This window comes from Dipodomys merriami, unplaced genomic scaffold (genome assembly GCF_024711535.1).
Source record: "Dipodomys merriami isolate MVZ:Mamm:240054 unplaced genomic scaffold, mDipMer1.0.p SCAF_12, whole genome shotgun sequence".
Taxonomy (NCBI): domain Eukaryota; kingdom Metazoa; phylum Chordata; class Mammalia; order Rodentia; family Heteromyidae; genus Dipodomys; species Dipodomys merriami.
In genome coordinates this window covers 29,104,616-29,121,389 of record NW_027202493.1, presented here as the reverse complement: position 1 = coordinate 29,121,389, position 16,774 = coordinate 29,104,616, and positions in this window count along the sequence as shown.

The following is a 16,774-nucleotide window of genomic DNA, read 5'->3' as shown; positions in this document are numbered from 1 at the left end:
GGAGCTCTGCAAAGGGGGACGGGGGCGGGGCCAGGCCCAGGAGACCCCCGTCCTGCCCACCAATCAAGACCTCACAGCGGGACAGAGTGACAGGCCATTTACAACGGTAGGCGGTGCTTAGCATTTTACCCTTAGGCTGAATAAAAAAACACTCAGAAACTGGTGCAGAGCCCAAACAGATTGGAGCAAGAACTGGGAGAGTCAGCGTTTTGGGGTATTATTAGGTAGCAGAAATCAACCTGGAAGAGACCTTCCCTTCCGAAAACCGAAGGGCAAAATAAGTAAAAGCAGTCTTCTTTGAGGATGTGACCCTGTCTCCCAGACCGTACATAGCAATGCCAGAGTCCACAGAGGCCCGGCCCTGGAAAGGGAGAGGACCTGCACCTGCAGCCTAAGCGCAGGCAAGGGCGCCCAGTGCTCTCAAACACCAAGCCAGCTGCGGGTCAGTACCTATGGTGGAATGGGTAACCCGATCAATGATGAGGATCACAGAAAGATGAAGGTGGGAAATCTGGGCATGCAAATATACAACACTTCCTTTTTATGCCCCCTTACCATGTTAGCAAATCGTAGTAGGAAACTTTGGAAGGAGAACGAGCTTATAGAATATCATTCGACTCATTTCTTCCTTTTTTTTTTCATTTCAGATGTCGGTCTCTCCTTCCAGTCTCTGGGTCTCTTTTCTTTCTCTGTGTCTCTGACTCTTTTTTTTTTTTTTGTCTGTGTGTATCTCTGTCTCTCTGTGTCTGTGAGTCTCTCTGCCTTCCTCTCCTGACCCTCTTTGTATGTCCTATCTATGATCACGTACATTGGTTCTTGGACTGAAAGACAAGTGTGTGTGTGTGTGTGTGTGTGTGTGTGTGTGTGTGTGTGTGTGTGTGTGTGTGTGTGTGAATGTGCAATGCATTTCAAAGTAAATGAAAATTTTAAAATTAAAGACCTATGCTCTTTCATCTCAATAGTTGCCTTTATTTACTCTCCATCACGATCAGTAAGGTTCATTCCTTGAAGTTTAGCTTCGCCTCCCCCCTATTTATTCTGAGACTTCTATTTTCATCCTTTAACTGTTGTAACTACTAAGCTACATGTCAAGTATGTCCTCCTCATCTTTCTTACTAAGGTTTCTTAATTAAATATCAAGAGGCATTGACATATGGTTATTCTTGAAATCCTTTATTTAACTGGAAGAATGTAAGTCACCACTTTCTATCCTCTCAAGTGAGGATAGTGAATGTTTTCTTTTCTACTCCCACTTTAGTAAATAGCACTTTGCATTCATTAAGCATAGGGTTTTCTGGGTTTACTTCTGTGCATTACTGTTATGCCCATTTTCTTCACTTCTAAATTCTAAAACTTTATTTATTTGCGTAAATTGGCTGCACAAGGGAGTTTTCATGATGATCTTTCCATGTGTGCATACAATGTGTCCCATTTAACATCACCATGCTACCATTCCCCTTTACCATATGACTCCTTTCTTAAAATAATTTCAACACCTTTCATTGTTCTATTTTCATATATGCCATTAAGCTACTTTGATTATATTCATCTCTAGTCACCATTTTCCTTAGCTCTGTCCTCTAAACAAAGTCTGATTTAAATTCTTGACATTCATTTCATTAGTGTGTAGTAATTGGTCCAAGGAATTTCCATGACATATCAGATGTGTATATGTTGTACTTTCATCAAAGTGGTTATTGTTTTTCTTTCTTAAACCACAAATTTCCCTGAAGATTCATAAAGAATAATAACAGTTCTCCCCAGGACTATTTGCACCTTCAGGAGAACCAGACCGATTTTAATTAATGTAGTTGTTTCATCAATCTTTAATTAATGTAATGAATCTATTTATTTAGTCAGTTATTGTGTGTGTGTGGGTCTGTGTGTGTGTGTGTGTGTCTGTGTGTGTGTGTGCGCACACACGTGTGCTCTTTTTTAGGGCTTGAAATCAGGGCCTGGGCTTTCTTGCTCAAGGCTAGTACTCTACCACTTAAGCCACAGCAGCATTTCTGGCTTTTTGATAGTTAATTAGAGGTAAGAGTCTCATGGACTTTCCTGTACAGGCTGGCTTTGAACCTTGATTCTCAGATCTCAGCCTGCTGAGTAGCTAGGATAACAGTGTAAGTACCAGAATCAATCTACTGAAAACTCATTCAGCATAGATGATTCTTGGAATAGCAATTCAGTTGTTTTAAAATTCATGGATAATAAAAATTGTAATAACAATTCATTATGACTTTACCTTGTTTATGAGCAAAATATTATCTCTACTATGATTTTTACTGCTTTGTATCTTTTTAAAGAAAAATCATCTAGCACATTCATTAAAACTAATCAAGAAGACTTCAAGACTCATCTAAACTACCAATACTAGCCTGACCACTAGACCATACTAATGGTCTAATACCAAAGTTTAGGTCTTAAAAGCTAGTATGGAGGGAAGACAGAATACTTTGAAAGAATAAAAATGAAGAATAACAGTCACATACAGTTTGTTGCAGTCAACCATAAGCTAAAGGACAAGTGGAAGGGAAATGTGGAAAAAAATGTCTCAAGCAAATGCAACAATGAAGACTTGGTGTAGTTATAGTAACAGGAGACACAATCAAGGAATAGTTTCACTAAAAAGGTGAGACATTTTCAAATTTGTATGCACATAATAATATAACTTTAAAATATTTTAAGCAAATCAATAGCAACTATAAATTAACTTCTATAGTGAAATATTTTAATGTATTATGCCAAAACTTTTAAGACAAACTCATAAATCAATTGGTATATGATTTTTGAAAAAATATAATTAATATATTGTATTTAATGAGGTTATACAACAAAACCTCCAGTTTTGTAATATGCACTTTCAAAACTTGTTTAGGATGTTTACAAAGTCACACCAGTGACACAACAAAGAAACAACTCAGTAGTCAGGGTAAGCAAACTTGCTTTTAAAAAAAAGTAGATTTGGGATTATAGGGGAAAAACAAAGGAGGAGGCAACAATACTTGATAAGAAATGAACTCATTACCTTGCTTAGGTAACTGTAATCACTCTGTACAGTATTTTCACAATAATAAACATTAAAACAAAAAGATTTCTTTTACAAAATATAATTTGTTTTTTCTTAATATATATTTTTCTATTGTAAAGATACTGTGCAGAGGAGTTTCAGTTACATGAGCAAGGTAATGAGTCCATTTCCTATCCAGCATTGTTATACCCTTCTTTATTTTTCCTCTACCATTCCTTTCCTCCCCATCTCCCCAACTCCTCCCTCCTCTCTCCTACCCCTTCCTCCACCCTCTGCAAAGTTTAAAGTTCGTTTTCAACATACTGTCTTGTACATCTCATTTATTACTAGAATGTAATTACTTAGAAATTGAGGGAACCCATTGTATGATCTTATATACTGTCATTTCATGCCCAGTATTCTTGGCAAATATACCAAATATGACTAAGCAAGGAGAAGATAATAAAGGTCTCAGGTCTTTCAGGAGAAAAGATCTTGGTCATGATACCAGCAGGTAATTTCCTCAGAAGAAATCAGCCTTTGATGTGGGATATTTAGCCTCCAGAAACAAGGCAATAAGTTTCTGTTACTTAAGCCAGCCAGTTTGTGGTACTTTGTACTGGGAAATAAATTCAGTCAGCTCTGTATTTTTTTTCTTTTTGTCAGTCGTGGGGCTTTAACTCTGGGCCTGGGAGCTGTCCCTCAGATCTTCAGCTCAAGGCTAACTAGCGCTCAACCACTTGAGCCACAGCGCCACTTTCGGTTTTCTGGTGGTTTATTGGAGATAAGAGTCTCACGGAGTTTCCTACCTGGGCTGGCTTTGAACCATGATCCTCAGATCTCAGCCTCTTGAGAAAATAGGATTACAGCCATGAGCCGCCTGGCTCTGTTCAGTTTTTGTTCCCATTCCATATCATCTATAGTTGTCCAATTAAATAACTTTCCATTGGAATCAAATCCACATCTGGAAATAGGAGAGAAGGTTTGAAGGAAATCTTTTTCTTTTCTTTCTTTCTTTTTTTTTTTAATTTGTCAGTCATGGGGCTTGAACTCTGGGCCTGGGAGCTGTCCCTAAGCACTTCAGCGTAAGGTAGCGCTGTACCATTTGAGCCACAGTGCCACTTCTGGTTTTTCTGGGTATGTGGTGCTGAGGAATGGAACACAGGTCCTCTTGCATGCAAGGCAAGCACTCTACCACTGAGCCACCTTCCCAGCCCATGAGGGAATCTGGATGAGTGAACTAGTAAGAGAATTTTCAAAGTTTGAAAGAATGTAGCTCACAGAGACTATTAGATTCTTAAAAGGGAACGTTAACCACAAGGACTAAGGTAGAACCTGGACCAAGTCCTCTGTCCCTGAGGTTGAGAGCATGCCTAGAGACTTGGGAAGAGAAAAAACAATAAAACAAAACAAAAAACAAAACACCTTTGTCCTGGCCCTCAGCAGGGGATTGGCAGCACACTTACCCCTGCACCCCTAATTGAGCCGCCTTGTGGTAACTAAGCAGATGGCCCCCATTTGTTTACTTCTTCCACCAGATCTAAGGGCCATAAAACAAACACCAAGAGAGAGGAAGATGGGTCAGTACAAACAGATCCCGCGCTAGCAAAATAGATGTGTTGTTGGAGACAAAAAATATTACTTGAAAAAAACAAGAGGTCTTAAGGAAACTCAGTGTACCCAATAACACATCCTTTCTAAAATTAAAATAACACTACTTTCCTATTAAATACTTCAGTAGGAACTGACAATTTTTATTGTTATTCTAAAGGTGATGTACAGAAGGGTTACAGTTACACAAATGAAGTACACAAGTCAGTCCATTTCTTTTTAAACAGTATCACCTCTTCCCTTGCTTTCTCTTTGTTTTTCCCGCCCCTGTACCAAGTTGTATGGTTCATTTTCAACATTAACCCATTTATTCAGAGTAGATTTGCTAGACAAGAAACATAACATAGCAGAGAAGTATAAGTTATGATAGGAAAATAGCCAACCAACCAGACCCTTAAAGAGCAGTGGAAAGTAAGACAGTATTCAAAATTAGGACTTCCATAAAAGAAATATGATAGAAGCTTAAGTAAAACCTAATGAATATGTGAAAAAATATTTTAGTTGCATGAAGAAAGACAAAATTTTTAGATTGATGTGTATTTTATTAGGTTTTAGGCAGTTTTGAATGAAGATAAAGCTACTACAATCTTAATGTTTAAGTAAAATTAAGAAAATTTACTGTAAGCTTTCTGTCAGGTACTCTAAAACAAACTTAAAAAATGATAGATAAAAGAACTCAAGAATTTATCTAAAGAAGAACATACACTCAAGTATGACTTGTACTCAGAGAGCAAGGCTCTTTCAATACAATATATGTGCATATAATCTCTTACTAAAAATTTTAATAGATGAATCATTACAATTGTTTTAAAGTTTGGGAAAGTATTTGATATAATATTCAAATTAGAGAATATTTAATAGACTGACATTTGTATGAAATGTAAATTTTATACACATATGTATGTAAAATGTATTATAGTGTGTCTACATATATTCCAAATATATATATTTATTCTAAATTTGAACTAGCCTCTCAATGTGGCTCTTTACCTTTATCATAATACTTTAAGACATACATATGATAATATTAAGACATACAGCTGTTGCAAAAGCTTATCTTAAAATATATATTTCTTTTTGCATTAAATTTTGTTATATTATTTGTGCTTCATTTGATATTGATTGCATATTTTAATATATTTGCTTTTATGTACACAAATAGGTTTTTATTTGTTTTCAATTGTAAAATATTTTCTACAGTCGTGTTGTAGGTACCTTCCTGTTGATAATTCTTTTTTCACTGCCTTTTAATAGAATTTCCTAAGTTCTTCCTTTCCCTTCTCTTCCCTCCTCACCTTCTAACTCCCCTCACATTCTCTCTCTCTTCCTCCATGTTTCTTCCTCTTTCTTTCTTCTTCACTGTTTTTATTTTCATTTTGTTGGAACATATTCTTACTGTGGATTAAGACTACACGTGGACTTGCTATGCAGAAGAGATTTGGCCTTGGCCTTTCGATTGTACTGCTTGCTTCCCAAGCAACTCCTAAATGCTGGGATAATAGTTGAGCACCACCATGGTCTGCTTCCTCTATGCTTCTTCAAAAGAATTGGTTTATTATTTGCAAGTTATTGTGAGATCTGAAGAGATCTCTTAAGAGTTCTGTTTTAGCATCCATAGAACGGAGGGATTAGTGAATCATTATGTTCATGCATAATTTTGTGCTTGTCTGGAACTGCACTGATTTTCCTTCTTTTTTTTTTTTTTTGTCGGTTGTGGAGCTTGAATTCAGGACCTGGGATCCTTCCCTGAGTTCTTTGGCTTGAGGTTTGTGCTCTCCCACTTTTAGCCATAGCTCTACTTCCTGATTTCATATGTGTATGTACAATAGGCAAGACAGTTTCTTTATGATTGAATTCTTGAACTGTTACTGCATTGGTAATTATCACAAATTTGTTCTAAGAAAAGAAATTTTTAACTACTTGAGAAATATTTTTCAGTATTCTCACCTAACTACCCACCAGATTTAGCTGATCTTCCTTTATAGTATGTGAAAATGTGTATTATAGAATCTGTCATCAATATTATGAATTGTATTTACATTCTACTCTATTCTCCTGGATTGAAAACAAACTTTAAAGAGCAATATCCTGTGTAGGTCTAAATCACAGCCTTGAAACTTACTAGGGTGCTTCATAAAGAATATAGGGTAAATATTTAGAGTGCATGAATATGTAAAATAAGTATTTGCATTAATGATGGATAAGATATTGTGAAATTGGATTTTTCTGGGAAGATTGATTTGCCTTCATGAAATAATGACAGCATTGATAAATGCCTTACATAATAATTCAACCTGCTTTGGGAAAGATATTTTTCTTAATAAATAAATACCACTGAGACAGATGTGTCTGAATGAGCTGCTCAAACACATGCACTAGGGCTGCAATTCAATGCATGCAGAGTCCAGTGATCCATAATGACTACTCCAGATATATGGTTCCAATATGTGTTTGTTTACAGAGGATTTTAATTAGTCATTATCTGAATGTTTTTGAAATTGTAGTCACTAGAAAGCTAATATATATGTATATATATATTGTCTATATATAAAAACATACTAAATACTAAAAATACCAAAAAATATATAATTTTTGTATGTTGTCCTGAGACTTGAACTTGATGTTTGTGCAGTGTCTCTGAGCTTTTGCTTTTTCCTCAGAGCTAGTGCTCTGTCCTTTGAAGTGTTCTACCTTTCCCTCCTACTTCTCTTCCTCCCTCAGTTTTTGGGACAGTTTATTGAATATATGAATCTCACACACTTCGCTGCCCTTATGTCCACAGAATTTTATCCTTTTAATTTCTTTCTCTTTTCAGCACTAAAACTACTTTTTGTCTCTATGTATTGGCCTATTTGGTCATTTTATACAGAAATTACCAAATTGTCTTCCAAAGGCATTCTACAATTCCCTTTCCATACCCACAACAACTCTTGTTTCACACTTTGCCTCTACCTGGTAATGCCAGTCTTCTGGATTTTGTCTGTTTTACAGGTAGGTAGTGCTACCTCAGTTCTGATTGATGTATCCTGATCACATAGTTTGGAACTTCTTTTCATAGTCTTACTTGCTACCAATATATCTTCTTTGGTGAGATATACATTAAGGTCTTTGAGTTATTTCTAAATTAGGTGATTTAATTTCTAATTGTCAATTTCATAACCTTTTATATGCTTTTGCGACTAGTACTTTATCACATATTTGACAAATAATTTCTCCTAGTCCGTGGCTTGTCTTTTATTCTCTTCACAGTGACTTTCACAGACCAGAACTCTTCCGTATGAATGAATTGCACTTGTCAAGTTCTGCTTTTGTATATTTTAAATGTGATGTCATCTCAAGGTACAACTAGACCTGAGATTTAGATTACCGCTGGTAATTTTTGGTTTTGGGGTTTTTTTAAAAGAAATTTTGTAATTTTGCATTGAGATCTATGATCTATTTTATGTTAACTATTGTGAAGATTGTATAATTTGTATCTGTTTCATTTTCTTGTATATGATTCCACATTTGTTCCAACACTATATTAGTCAAGATTCTCCAGAAAGTGAAAACATATAGGTTATATACAGACTGGGAGATGGACGAATAGATAATTAGATAGATAGATAGATAGATAGATAGATAGATAGATAGATAGATAGATAGATAGATAGATAGATAGATGGATGAGAAGGGACTTACCAGGAGTCTTGGCACGTGCAAGTAAGATTGGTAAGAAGTCCCAAAGCAGGCTGATGATCGAAGATCCTGCAATTTCAGGATCTGATGACCAATGGTAGCACAAGTGATCATTGTATGTCTGGATATGGGAAAAGATATTGCATTTTTTTACTCCACCCATGTCCCTGGGTAATTGAATGATGTCTGCTCTCACTCAATTCATCAAGTTGTATAGCAATCTTTAGAAACACTCTTACAGATGCCTCAAAACAATTCTAGTTGACCCCTGAACTATTCACCACAAACATTATTAGACATTGTTAGAATGTCTGTATCTTTTATACTACATCTATTTTGCTCATTTTTCAAATATATACTGATTATTTGCATCATCTGCTGGGCTGTTGCCTTGACCATTATTTTTCCAATATCATACTATCTTGATTCCTATTTTTTTTGTTATAAACTTGAATTTGGATTATATCTTACTTTTGACCTTACTTGTGCTGGCTATTAGATTTTTCTGTTCTTTATTTCAAGTTCAGGATGGGGAACTTCACCAGTGTTTCTCAGTTTAAATTCCCTCAGTGGACAACGTGACTAAAGGGATATTAGACGATGTACTTTCCTTCCTACCTCCTTAGCGGGGGCTAGAATTAGTTAGGGTTGATAACTGCCCTTCAGCAAGATCATGTGATATGTTAGCTTTCCATCACTGTGATAAAATGCCCAGGAAAATGAGAGAGAAAGGATTTATTTAAAGGATTTATTTCCATCACAGTCACTTGTGTCTGCTGTTCATGAAAAAAAATCAATGTGGGAGAGGAGAAGAGAGAGTGGGGGAGAAGAGGGAGAGAGGGGAAGAGGGGGGAGAGATTTTACTTCAGTATTCACTGTACAAACCTTGTAGATGTCTAGTAGTGACAACTCATGAAATAGAGAGGCAGGGATACTTCGTCCAATTACCGAGAGTCCTCCAAAGTGTACACACTGAGCAGCCAACAGTCTTTCAATTTCCCATACACTTCTTCCCCAGTATGTTCTGATGGCTTGTGTTCATCCATCCACCTCTCCAATCTTAAATTGCACATTTACCTCTTTATGTAGTTTAGGAGTGCACTGATTTGCCTTAGGAGTTCACTTCTGATATGACTTCACTCTTGTGGTTTTAAGAATTGTTGCTTCTCTGTTTGTTCAGTTTTCTACTTGTGAGTAGAAGGTGGTGATTTATTTCTCTAGCCTCCGACATGCTTGACTGCACACTCAAAGTTATTGTTCTACTTTAATCTTGTTTAAAAATGTAATCTAATATTTGGGTTTGGGTCGTTTGTAGCTTTAGGCTTTTTCTTTGCTGCCTTTTATTTATTTTCTTTTTTGTGTTTTAAATTCTTGAATGTTTTAATCGATATACAGAACATTACTTCATTATTTGAACCTAAACTATATTCATTTCAGGATTTAGGTAGGTTCGAGGCATTTCTAGATGCCGATGGGATCCGGGTAGCTGAATAAATAAATACTAAGGAAAACGTTTTTGCTGAAGTAATAACAAGTCAGAAATCAAGTAGTAAATTAACTTCATTTCAGTCCTTCAAAATGCTTAGCTCTCTCTTGCCTAAAACTTTCATATTCATTCTGTCCTTCAACAATAATGTTCAACACCCTGTTCAGCTCATTCCTATTGTCTTTTATATCTTGGCTTAAATACTCCTCCAAAGAAAACGTCCCAGAGCATCTTTTTTTTTTTTTTTTTGGGTCCGGTTGTGGGGCCTGAACTCTGGGCCTAGGCGCTGTCCCTCAGCTCTTCAGCTCAAGGCTAGCGCTCTGCCACTTGAGCCACAGCGCCACTTCCGGCTTTTTTCTTTTTGTGGTGCTGAGGAATCGAACCCAAGGCCTCAGGCATGCAAGGCAAGCACTCTACCACTGAGCCACCTTCCCAGCCCCTCCCAGAGCATCTTATGGAGACCAGCTTCACACTTTTACCATATAGAACAGTGTTTCCTGTTATTCACTTATTTTCCAGCTCACCTCTAAGCTTCATAACCTAAGTATACTTTCATCAACTAAAGATTGTTTTACTGTGAAAATACCGTACAGAGGGGTTACAATTACACGAGCAAGGTAATGAGTGTATTTCTTATCAAGTATTGTTGCTTCCTCCTTTGTTTCCCCTTCCCATCCCTTGCCATCTCCCCCACCCACCCCAGTACCAAAGTTGTAAAGTTTGTTTTTCGACATAAGGACTTGTACATCTCATTGTTGCAATGGGTCCACCTGTACCCCTATTTAAACAATTTGTTTTTTCCCTTCCCCTCCACAAAGCATACACATCAAATACAGTGAAAACAGAGGTTATACCGTGGGGGAGGGACATACAAAGCAACAAAGAAATATAAATATGTTAGAAACAACAGCAACAAAGAAAATCCATTTGAGTCCTTATCTTGGGGTTCATTTCACCTAACATCAACTTATTTGACCATTTCTGCTTGTCTCAGACATATTCTAGTTATTACAAATAAGAGAACCCATGGGACCTATGTTTCTTTGGGCCTGGCATACTTCACTTAATATAATTTTTTCCAAGTTTTTTCTTTATTGTTGTTGTTTTTTTTTAAACATCTCCATTGGCTAGAAAACACCCAGCACAGGACACATGCTCAAATAATATGTGAATTCAGAAAAGAAAGGACAACAAATGTTTCAGAGAAAAGACTCAATACAATATAGTATTTATGATTAACATTTTTATTCCCTCTAGGAGAGCAATTATATATATGTATATATACATATTATATATATATATAATATATATTATGGGATAGTGAAAATATGGAAACAGACTGGGGACTTTTGTGTTGATTGATGGAGACAAGCCGGGGAAGCTGGCAGCATGCCTGGTCTGGTCTGCGTGGGGTCCTCACCAGTGGTAGTCAACAATAATTGATACAGACGTTAGCAGCAAGGTCAGCCCCAGGGACAGACATTTGAATGTGCTGCAACTGCACATGCACTTATGACTTTACTAGGTCTTGGTAGCCTGGCTGACATTTTCAGGAAGCAATAACCGGATGATTGTAAGCACAAGATAAAATACAAATAGAGGGAAAAAAAAAATCATGTGGTAACCATGGAAACAATTAAGTTTGAAGGGGGGAGTATTAAATAGGACACTTCTAGGGACCTCTTTAGAGGTATTAAGTAATTGAAGCAGGCTGGATTTCCTGAAAAATAAATTGGAACATGCAGTTCTTGAGAAGTTTTACATTGAGATGTTGTTTTTAATCTTCTTTTATTGCCATACTGTGGAGTCCTAACCAATGGATTCCTTCTACAGATTACTATTTCAAACTTCTCACTTTGAGATACACACGTATACACACACACACACACACACACACACACACACACACACACACCACACACACACACACACACACACCCTCCATGACTCTTACAACAGATAGTTACATCTATCTTTATTTAAGAATAGAGAAGAACATAGATTTGAGGATAGTTAAATTTCTTCCTCCAAGGTCACCGAGTTCAAAGGTGAGCTCCCCAGGGCTTAATGTAGAAATAAAACTGTGGAAAATATTATTATCCTCCCCCCGTCTCCAAATGTTCTCATAGGCGACATGGTTTTGTCTCCCTGTAGAAAGCACATTAAACAACTTACTTTAGTGTCTTCACTATATTTCAGCATGAAGTGACATTTATAGCAGTTCAGCGTCACCCTTGGCTGCCTTAATGCCAGCATTGCCCTTCCAGTCTCCTCTTTGAATCAAAGGAATTCTGGCACTTCCTATGGTCTTCTAAACCTTTTGACTGTGTATGTGAGAGAGGGTCCTAGCTTAGAAAGAGACATCCAAAATAAATACTGAGTAGGTCCATCGTACTTATCCCAGGAATGGAATAGGCCAAGTTCCCAGAGCTAGGAGAACTAAAAGCCTGTTGGTTAAACCATGAAGTCAGTCTGTGGTATTCTGATAGAGACAACAGTATGCAATCTCATGATTTTCCAGTACGCTGCATGAATGGATCTTCATGGGAAAGGCCTATTAGAATTGCTATTGAATAGAGTGGCTTTTGTATGATCTGTTTCTAGATATCTGGGAAAGATAGTTTATATTTTTTATGAATGATCCAAGACATACTCACCTAAACATGTAGAGAGAACATTTGTTTTATGGTGGAAAATACTGTAATTTTTTTCACATATACTAGATCAGATGTAAAAATCAGGGAAAACATCATGATGTGTTTACTACATATCGACCACTGCATTAAAATTTTCCATACACTATACAATATAATTCCATAAAGAATGCATGGATTGATGGGCAATATTATCCCGTTATGTAGGAGAAAATAATGGGATTTAGGAAGGTTTTCTCTCTTTTCTTTAGAGTAAGTATATGTAATTAATCCAAGTGTCTTGCTCCTTAAACTCAAAAAATTCTAATGTAAAACAAATTATTATGTTTAATTTTCTGAAGAGAAACCAAGGCTTTGGAAATTGAGACAAATAAAAACTGTTAGGTCTGGTGTCTTCTGTAAATACTCATTAAGTTGTAGTAGGTGAACTGCAAAGTGAGATGAATCTCAAATCAATCATAGTACTTGAAGGTTTGGTCTATGAAGATGGGTTGCTGATGGATTCAAGAGGTTTTGACATACAAGAACAAAAGTCCCATGAGATAGGCTCAGGTACAGGGAATACCACCAGGGATTTGTTGATGAATGACAGCTGTAACTCACGTGTCAGGTTGTGGGGAGGGGTGGAAGACAGAACACTGCTGTAAAATAGCAGTGGACACAGTTATGACTTGGATATGAAATACTTCCCCCAAAGAATGAAATTCCTAGGTTAAATGCTGTGAGCACTTTAGAATACCAGGTGATTTGGAATATTTCACAAATGTTATGAACACTTCAATAGCAGGGTTTGAGATAATTAACTCCAAGCTTGCAAAAGTTCTACTGCCAATAAAATTCTATCCAGCAGCTATGGAGAAATGCATATGAATGCTATGGAGAAATCTTTCATGGAAGTTCAATAAGTGAAGCAAACTTCATCATTATTTCATCTTCAGAAAAGTTTATAATCCACCCCAATCTTCAGTCATTGTCATCCTGAGGAATCAGCTACCATGTGGGAATTATCTTCCACCAGCAAAAAGATTACTTCTCCCTGAAGAGTTGGATTGTCATTAGCACTTTAGCATTAATTATTAAGGTATCTCAATTGTATTTTAGAATAGATTCATAATATTTTACAGTGCAGTATATGCCTGAATTTCAGAGATTCTCTGTCCCATTCTTGCATCCATTTTGGCCCCTTGAGGGCGCTGTTGCTCCAGTGGAATACACATACCCTACATGATCCTAAGATGTGCTCTCTTGCCCACCACTCCTAGCCAATCTTTCTGACCCAGCTGTATTCACTTACCATTTTATGCTTCTTCAATTACTTGAACATGTTTTAAGCTTTCTAACCTTAAGGACTTTTTTTTTTTGCTTCATTTATTTCCAATGGAAACTCCTAATTCCAGTGTTCATACTGTACATTTCCTATGCATTTTTAATAGTATTTAACATGTTCTTAAATGTTACTTTCTTTAACAAAACTGATTTCTCAATTCTTCCTTCTCATCTTTCTTCTTCCTCTGCTACCTCCTCCTCTTCCTTATTTTCATCTCTCCTTTCTTTACTTCCCCTAGTCCCTCCATCTTATCTCCTCTTCTTTTTCTTTCCTCTCTTTTTTTCCTTCTTCCTTCTGTTCCAAGTTGTCTATTAAGTGGTCACAGGTACTTACACAAGGCCACAAGTGTGAATAGAGACAGAGACAGTGCACAAGTGGGCCTTGTCTTTTGTGTGATTGGGTCACACAGATTGGGTGTAGCTTGATCTCACACACAGCATTTTCAACTTATGTTGGTTTGTTTCTAAGTATATGCAATTTGTGACATAATGGATCTGGTAATCATTAATGCATGATGAAAATGCTTCAATTACACAGTCATCTGATGCCACATGGTCAGACACATGTCTTCATGAAGTCCCCAAATTCACTAACATCTAAATCATTCAATCTCTTGTTATTTCAAGGAAGTTTGTTGACTTTTGTTCAATTTAATCATCCATTCTTTTAGATCACAGGCTTCAAGACCATGGCATATATTTGTGGCTGAGCTACCTTCTGCCCTCAGCCCCACGCAAAATTGGCAGATTTTTATGTCAACCGATCTCCATATGACAGTAGCATTCCTAAGTGTGATACGTATTTTTCAGTAGCCCAAAAAATGGCTTTCGGTGACTCAGCTTAGTGTCAGAGAATTCTGATGTCCTGATACATACCAGATCATTTAGAGATTCCAAGTCATCAATAGGTGGGGATAGTGGTACATGACTTTAATGGAGCTCATGGGAAATTAAGGCAATTTCAAATCCAGCCTGGACTATACAGCAAAATCATAACTCCTACTCCTAAAAATGTTTTACTAATGTGTCACGGTCTTTGCATTTAGCAAGCATTTTAACTTAACATCCCTACAGGTATGTGCTGCTTCTAGCAAGCCATAACAAGTATAAAAGCAAACCAAAACAGAGAGACATACGCCACAGAATGATGAGGATTCCTTCAGACTAAACTAGAGAAGACTGAACACAGTCCTAGAGCAAAATCACACACATGCTTATTCTTCATCCCAATGATGCTTTTTATTTTCAGTCCTGATGGGCCATGAAATGAAATTCATTCACTGGATTAATAGCTACTGTGTTAATTTTTTACCGCCGCTGTGGCTAATTACCAAGAATGTCAAAGCATAAAACATAAATTTATCATCTTGCAGTTTTGTAGATCAGAAGGCTGACATCAGTTTCACTGAAATAAGATCAAAGACTCAGCAGCATGTATTCCTGTCTAGAAAGTCCAAGGGAAAAATCTCTTCCTTTGCAGGCTACTCACTTTCCATGCTACATAACCTTGCTGGGCCAGTAATGTTGAGACAAGTCTTTTTCCACCACTACCTCTGTTTGTCATTTTGTTCGCCCTTCTATTTTTAAGGACCATTATGATTTCTTTGGATAGTCCAAGATAGTCTTTCTGTAGCAAAAAAAAGTTTCTGCTTAGCAAATTTTACCCGAAAGATGATTTCTCCTTATCAATACAATTCTTCTTTTCAACTATTAGTGTTCAAGATATAGCCACATTTGTGAGTCATTATTTTGGCTACCACAGAAACATATCAATGGAAAAATCTATGTTGTTTATTTTTTCTAGGAAAAAATACTATTGCTATTGTGGGAAGTAGAATGCTACTTAAATACAGTAGCTTCTTCAGTCCTCTGTCATGACTTACTAGACTCAATTTTCTCTGCATTATGGGTGAATTAAATGAAGATGCAAAAGAGGACAAAGTTTAATTTGTAAAATTAATTAATGGAAATTGTTCAGAGTCTGGCATTGCTCTTGATTATTTGACATTGGATGCAGTGGTCTCTAATTTACTATCCTAGGTAGAATGAAAAAACAGAATGTGAGACTTTGCTTGTTCTTTCTATAATAATGGTCTTACTCCATGGGACAGGGAGGTAATGGGATCATTCTGACAGCAGCTAAATAAACCTTTGTGAACCCACCCCAGCATTGAAAACTACCATGGAAAGGGGAGAAGTTCTGCTGAATTTCCTTTAGCTACACTTGGTCTCTCTCATTTAGCATCTATACTCCATCGTACTGTAAAGAGCATTTTTTATTATGGCATTTTCTTTCATGCTAAGCTTAGCTCCATCGTTATTCCCACCAGCTCTCGAAAGACTCACAAATTCCTCTTTCTATAATACACTCTTATTTTGGGAAATATATATTTGGGGAAAAATTGAGGAAACAGCTCTTGCATATACTTGCTATAAACACAAGGATTCTCCTCCCAAAGACTTGGCTTTCCTTTAAAGATTGTTAATACATTTTCTAAAAAGGAGGAAGTTGTGCTTGCGAGATGGATGTTTCTCTATAGAACATTCATAACTCATACTAAGTACATTGTAGAAGACACATAGCTACCATAGTTTGAGTTTGGACATCTGAAATACACACCCATGTGTAACTTCCTCCTGAATATGGCCATAATTTGTGGCTTTGGTGAAATTCCACTCTTTTGCCTGGGCCAGTAGTCAGTTGGATTTGAGATAATTAAAAAATAGGTTATCTGTGTGGGGTTGGTATAGACAAATGATCCCTTAAAGAGTCTGGAACTTTCCTCACGTATGAAAAAATGTACCTTTGAGAGAAGTCAGAGTAAAAGGACCTGAGGTGAACTAAGAGCAAACCCTGATTGACAGCAAGCAAGAAAATATCTCAGTCCTGTTCTACAGCCACAAGAAAATACTACCAACACTTCAATAAAAACTCTTGAAATCAGGTGAACCCTTGGATTTCAGTCTAGTAAAACTTTGAACAGAGTATTCAAACAACCTAAATTTCTTTGC